Below are 6,622 nucleotides of genomic sequence, written 5' to 3'. Positions count from 1 at the left end.
TGTTATAATTGACATTGCTGTTGCTTGTAGCCCTAGACCTGTCTTATGGGATCTGCTGCCCACTGTCATTGTTCTAGATTAAAGCTTTCTCTAGTCATCTCATTCACTTGTCTCTCTAAAATGAGCTATTTTGTCCATTTAATCTCATTTCATTGCTATGTGTATTTCATATAATTCTAAACACATAATTCATTCTTAATTAAAATTGTCATGAGAGACCACAAGTTAAATTTGGCATACTGAATACGTTAAAATTGTATTATATCCATTTATACATAATAATATTATAAGTGTTTCATTAGATACGAGTCAAGTTTGAACAAGCGCGGCACCTTACGTTTTAACTTGCACAACGTTCGTGCAACCCAATATTCATAAGTGTTTCATGACGTACTCAAATATAGATGGACCTGCATCATACTTTTTTTTTTGAATGGCCAACAAATTGAGAGAGAAGTCTCTTCAAACCGGGCATAACCTATCACCATTCCACAACAACTAAAAGATCTTTCACGTTAGTAAAGAATGTCCACCAACAACTTAATAGAATAATATCATCCAAAAATTACAAATCCATACATACTCTCCTACTTTCATACACACAAGCAAGATCATATTAATTATGTATCATCAAAAGCAGCTAAGTATATAACTTTGTTACCTACCAATTGAACATCTTATATAATTTCGTTAAAATAACTTAACTAGTTATTGACAACTTATTCAATATAACATATTCCAACATGATATATTTATCCTCATTTCACTAAAACTTTACATATAGATTGTATTAGAGTGTGTATAAGGCGTGTGATGTATTATTTAGATTAACACGAAAATACAGAAATCAATGAATGCTTGCTAGCCTAATTTCTTTTAGCTTGGTTACTTGATCCAATACACATACATGATGCAATACTAAACAGGTTCTTTTCAATAGTTATTTACTTATTAGTAAAATGATATATCTTGATTTGTGAAAAGAATAAAAAAATCATGTTTAATATAATTTTATTTTTTAATATTTAATTGTATCCATCATTTGTAAAATCACCTAACACATGTCAGATTTTCTTTTCATGAGAAACAAACATGATCGTTCTACATATCAATTATCCTAAAATCGTTCCGGTGGTTGACTTGTTACTATATTGACAGGTCACATAACATATCCGTTTTGGCGGTTTGTATGGAGACTTCCGAGGAGGCCATACATTCTTGTACTACTCTCACCTGGGGTGCGTAACTACCGAGTTTTAATGGGATCCGCACCAATTTGTCCAAAACATGTTGACGATATTTGAGGCATGGCATGTCTTAAAGCATCAGTCATAAATTTGATAAATATCTGTCATCCTTTCATGTTTGTGAGAATTCTTTGATAATCATTGGTCATTAATTTGAACCTTACGATTTCCCCTTTGACTTTGACTGATGTTATCAAAATCCAATTGATCAGCAATTTCAGGTTGATCTTTATTGAAAGACCCCACGAACATACACTAGCTACTGTGCAAAAACTATTATTTGAGTGGAATTTCTCGTGTGAAATCTATATTATTTGCTATTCGCGTGTGAACTATTATGCAGAAAGCTACTAAACAAGAACTAAGCTTCTTGCATGGAAAGTAAGACTATTCTCACGTAACGTCATGTGAAATCTCACCTTCTTCTTTGTCTAGAAACCTTAATTAGGTTGCGGTCGTGGTTAACATGTTGCAAGTCTGAACACTAATCAAAATACAAACTTTTGTAGGTCCCTTTTCTCGGAGGATCGAGAACAAACCTAAACCTTGTTATACTAACCCACTAGCAAGTGCGGAATCCAAGCTAGTAGGCAAACCGAGATGAAGCAAGTAGAGAAACAAACACACAAGATTTCACCGATTAACACCACTGTATTAATACGTATGAAGGTTTACGGTTACAAGCACAATGTTTACAAAACCAAAGATGTAAACTCTCAAGTGTGTGTGTGTGTTTCCAGCAGAATGCTCTCAAGCTCTCTATCTCTTGTCTGTGTGCATCTGCCTTTCACACTACACTGCATGGGTATATATATACCCAGCTCATGATGCCTGCTCGAAGGATCCGATAGATGGTCCGAAGGATCATCTTTCGGATAGAAAGCTTTCGAAGGATTAGCAAGGACCTCGAAAGATCACCTTTCGAGGTCTATTGTTCGAAGCCTATCTTTCGATCACCTCGAAGGATCAACAGAATCCTTCGAGTCTATCCTTCGACATCGACACACATATCAAACATATGTTAACTGTTGGCCAAGTCAAACTAGGAGGATAGTTGACTTGGTCAACTTACAGACTAACTTTGGACATCGTTTACATACAGACCGAATACAGACAAAGTACAGACACAAGTGCACCAACAAACTCCCCCTTGGCTGTAGCTTTGTCTTTATCTTCTATAGTTGCAGACTCGTCTTGAACTTCGACGGTCTTTGGTCTTCAAGTTACCAAAACTCTGATGTCCTTTCAAGTCTTCAATGTCGGAGGATCTTCAAAGTCTTCACGTCTTGAAAGCAGAGAGTGTATCAACAAACTACCCGTATCATGTAGGAAGTGTGTTGACAAACTCCCCCTTAACATAAGCTCCCCCTTGAGTTATGCTCGTGAATGGACTTTATCTTTATGAAGTGAGATCCTTGTGGTGTTGAGGATGGTCAGCGGCTACTCGATCATCTTCATCAGTTGAGCGCCTTCTCGTCGTGTCTTCATTCCAAAGCTTGTCATCGACCATGTTCTCCTAGCCTTTAGAATCTGCACATGCAAGAAATCTAAACGCGTAATGAGAACAACTGCTTGGAACATAGTATAAGCAAATGACACACGAATGACCATGTCACAATCAAACACCGTCCGACAGTTTGAAAGTTTAATAAATTTGTCAATTTAAGTCTTTAACTTTCAAAACCATGCAAATTTCGACCGTTTATGAAGATTTAGTCAGTTTGGTTTTCAGTCAGGTTTCAGGTAACGAAGACTCGAGCTCCAACATCGTACGATCGAAAATAAAATAGAAAGAAAATCTTTTTGGCTTTTATAAAGTTTATATTAAAACACACCTAAAATCTTTTTGGTATTTTTTTTTTTTTTTTTTGAAAGTAAAAGACAACAATTTAAAATCCTTTGAGTGTTATCAAACGACATCACCGCTAATGTCGTGCTGATATGCACCAAACGACGAAACTGTTTTAAAAGAAAACAAAAAAGGTTAAGCAGTAAATAAATAAATATATACAAACATTCTTTTTGCGAGTTTCGAGGGTAAGAGAATCATATCAGTGTACGGTCATGCCAAAACACTCTTGTTGTTCAGTTAGTTAACATTAAGATAAGCATCCTATAACAATTATCGGTATTGTTGTCCACTCAAGCTCAACTTATCAGATGTAATCATGGCGAGGGGATACGTTAAGGTATGATTTATACTTACCGACCGGTGTTCATCCACATCACGACACATTCCCGTATCAAGGTATGCACGAGAGTTCATCTTACCGGTGAGTATACCGATTATCATCTGTTTGATCGTATAAATTGTGAGATACTCACTTATTTTGATTTGAAAACAAGCCCTATGTGATATAATCACTTATTGATGAGGAACTTGATTTTCGTATGCATGAGGGCACAGGTGCAAGTCCGTGAACAGGTCAGTACTTCCGTACAGCAGAGAGACGAACTTGACACCCGGAAAAATGTGATATTTTTATCACTTATTTGTTTTGGACATGTGATTGTTTATCACTTATTGAGGTCGAATGCAGTATGTAATATGTACACGTATGTATAGTATCATGGAAGATCTAGACTTGCGTCCCCGTTATTTTTCGGTAAAAGATACAACCATGATACCCAGATGATAAGCAGCATAAAGACCGAATATCTCAGAACCTCGGCAATCTATCAAACGAAATTTCGGTACTAAGACCATATGCCAATGAATGGTTCCCACCTGATCTTCAGTCGATTTAAGTTTATATCACCCTGCACACTTTAAAATGATTGTGAGCCTACCGATACATCTTATATAGAGCTGCTTATCGTTTTGCATTTAAGGTTTAAAGAGGTTTGGATAGACCACTGATGTACTATCATTTTCTCTTTTGCTCGCCAGGAAACTCATTTTTGTTTTTCTATTGTTTTTGTGTTTTTGAAATTTTTCGATGTTTTTGGATTTTCAGATTTTCGGATTTACTCCCCCTAAAATCAATAAACTAAGAGAAATTTAAAAATACACAAAGATATTTACAAAAATGATTTTCCGATGTTGGTTTACTCTTGCTTGACCTTAATGCCGTTTACCAATAATAAGAAGTCAAATCTAGATTTGTCAAAAGCTTTGGTAAAAAGGTCGGCACGTTGGTCATCGGTGTGGACCTTAACAACATCGATTAGCCTTTTCTCAAAGCAATCACGTATGAAGTGATATTTGATTTCGATGTGTTTGGTCTTGGAATGCTGCACAGGATTTTTAGTGATATCTAAAGCAGCAGAATTATCAACGTATATAGGAGTAGTTAGGAATTCAAAACCGTAGTCCCGCAATTGTTGTTGGATCCAAAGAACTTGTGAGCAACAACTTGAGGCAGCAATGTATTCAGCTTCGCATGTTGATGTAGCGACACACGTCTGCTTCTTGCACTGCCAGGTGACTAGGCGATTTCCTAAAAACTGACATCCAGCCGTTGTGGATTTGCCGTCGATTTTACATCCGCCAAAATCAGAATCACTGAATGCGACCAATTCAAAATTATTATCCCTAGGATACCACAGACCGGTGTCGGGGTAAGCCTTCAAATAACGAAAAATCCTTTTGACAGCTGCAAGATGTGAGGCCTTCGGATTAACTTGATATCTGGCAAGTAGGCATGTTGGGTACATTATATCTGGCCTTGATGCTGTGAGGTACATAAGGGATCCGATCATCGCGCGATAGTATGAAGGGCTAACAGGTTCACCCTTCAAGTCAGGAGTTATTCCATGATTAGTTGGCAATGGGGTACCAATGGGCGTTGCATCGGACATCTGGAACCGGCTCAAGATGTCTCCAACATATTTAGTCTGATGGATGAATATCCCAGACTCCGTTTGTTGCACTTGTAGGCCCAAAAAGAAATTCATTTCCCCCATAGCACTCATCTCGAATTTATCCTGCATGATGCGCTCGAAATTCCTACACAAAACGTCATTAGTAGAACCAAAAATAATGTCATCAACGTATACCTGTACCAGAAGAAGATCTCCATCTTGTTCTTTGATGAAGAGAGTACAATCGATAAGACCTCTTCGAAAACCGTTCTCCAGCAGATATGTAGATAAGGTTGCATACCAAGCTCGTGGCGCTTGATGAAGACCATAGAGAGCTTTGTTGAGCAACCAAACCCGATCGGGATGAACAGGATCTTCAAAACCTGGAGGCTGTTCGACATATACCTCTTCTTCAACCACACCATGTAAAAATGCACTTTTGACGTCCATCTGGTAAACCTTGAATCCTTTGAATGAGGCATAAGCCAGAAAGATCCGAATAGCTTCCAGACGTGCAACTGGTGCATAGACTTCGTTGTAGTCGATTCCTTCTATCTGACGAAAACCTTGAACGACTAAACGAGCTTTGTTCCGAATAACCACTCCACGGTCGTCTTTCTTGCATTTGAAGACCCATCGAGTGCCAATCTTTTTGTAGTTCTCAGGCTTTTCAACAAGCTTCCAAACTCCAAGCTTGTGAAATTGCTGTAATTCTTCCTGCATGGCTTCAACCCAGGCACTATCTTTCAAAGCGTCTTTCCACGACTTTGGTTCTTCTTGTGACACGTAACACGCGAAGGACCAGTCATTTTGTTGACCAGATTCTCTTATAGCTGAATACAAACCAGCATTCCGGTTGTTTCTCAGCTGATTACGCGTCTGCACACCGCGATGGACATCTCCTATGATATTCTGCTGGGGATGGGTATCGTGAATCCGCATTTCAGGATTATCTGGCACACGAGCATTGATACCCAAATTGGTAAGATTAAGATCAACAACCAACTCCACACCAGGAATGTGGTTAGAGGTGGATGCATTCCCTTCAGCAGTATCTATATTCTGCGTATGAGGTGTATCACCAGAGGCACCTTGAACAGGAGCAGCTGGAGCTGAAGATCCTTCGGCTGCATCATGATATTCATCATCTTTAGAAGAGTCATTATAATCAGCAGCATCTTCAAAAACCTCATTTTGAACCATATTGTTGACTGACGAAGAAGCTTGAGGGTCAACAACAATAGGTCTAACCAATGGCGAGACAGCAGCGTTGTCACTTTCCAACAACATCCGAGCCGCTGCTGATTCTTCGTCAAAGGTTGGCAGATTAAAGGAGTCAAATAGCCCATCATAATCGAACATCCACGGATCACCCGGAGCCCTAACAGGACTCGTGTACCTTTGAACCCTAACTTCGCTCCATAGCTCAATCTTCTTGGTAGCTAGATTCCAAACACGAAAATTCGGAGTTGCATATCCAAGGAAGAAACCCTCGATAGCTCTTGCACCAAACTTTCCATCTGGCTCAATCATAGTACAAGGAGCACCAAACGGTTCAAGGTAAGAAAGAT

The sequence above is a fragment of the Helianthus annuus genome, chromosome 6 (assembly GCF_002127325.2).
Source record: "Helianthus annuus cultivar XRQ/B chromosome 6, HanXRQr2.0-SUNRISE, whole genome shotgun sequence".
Taxonomy (NCBI): Eukaryota; Viridiplantae; Streptophyta; class Magnoliopsida; order Asterales; family Asteraceae; genus Helianthus; species Helianthus annuus.
The sequence above is the reverse complement of the archived record's forward strand: the minus strand, read 5'-3'. Positions refer to the sequence as shown.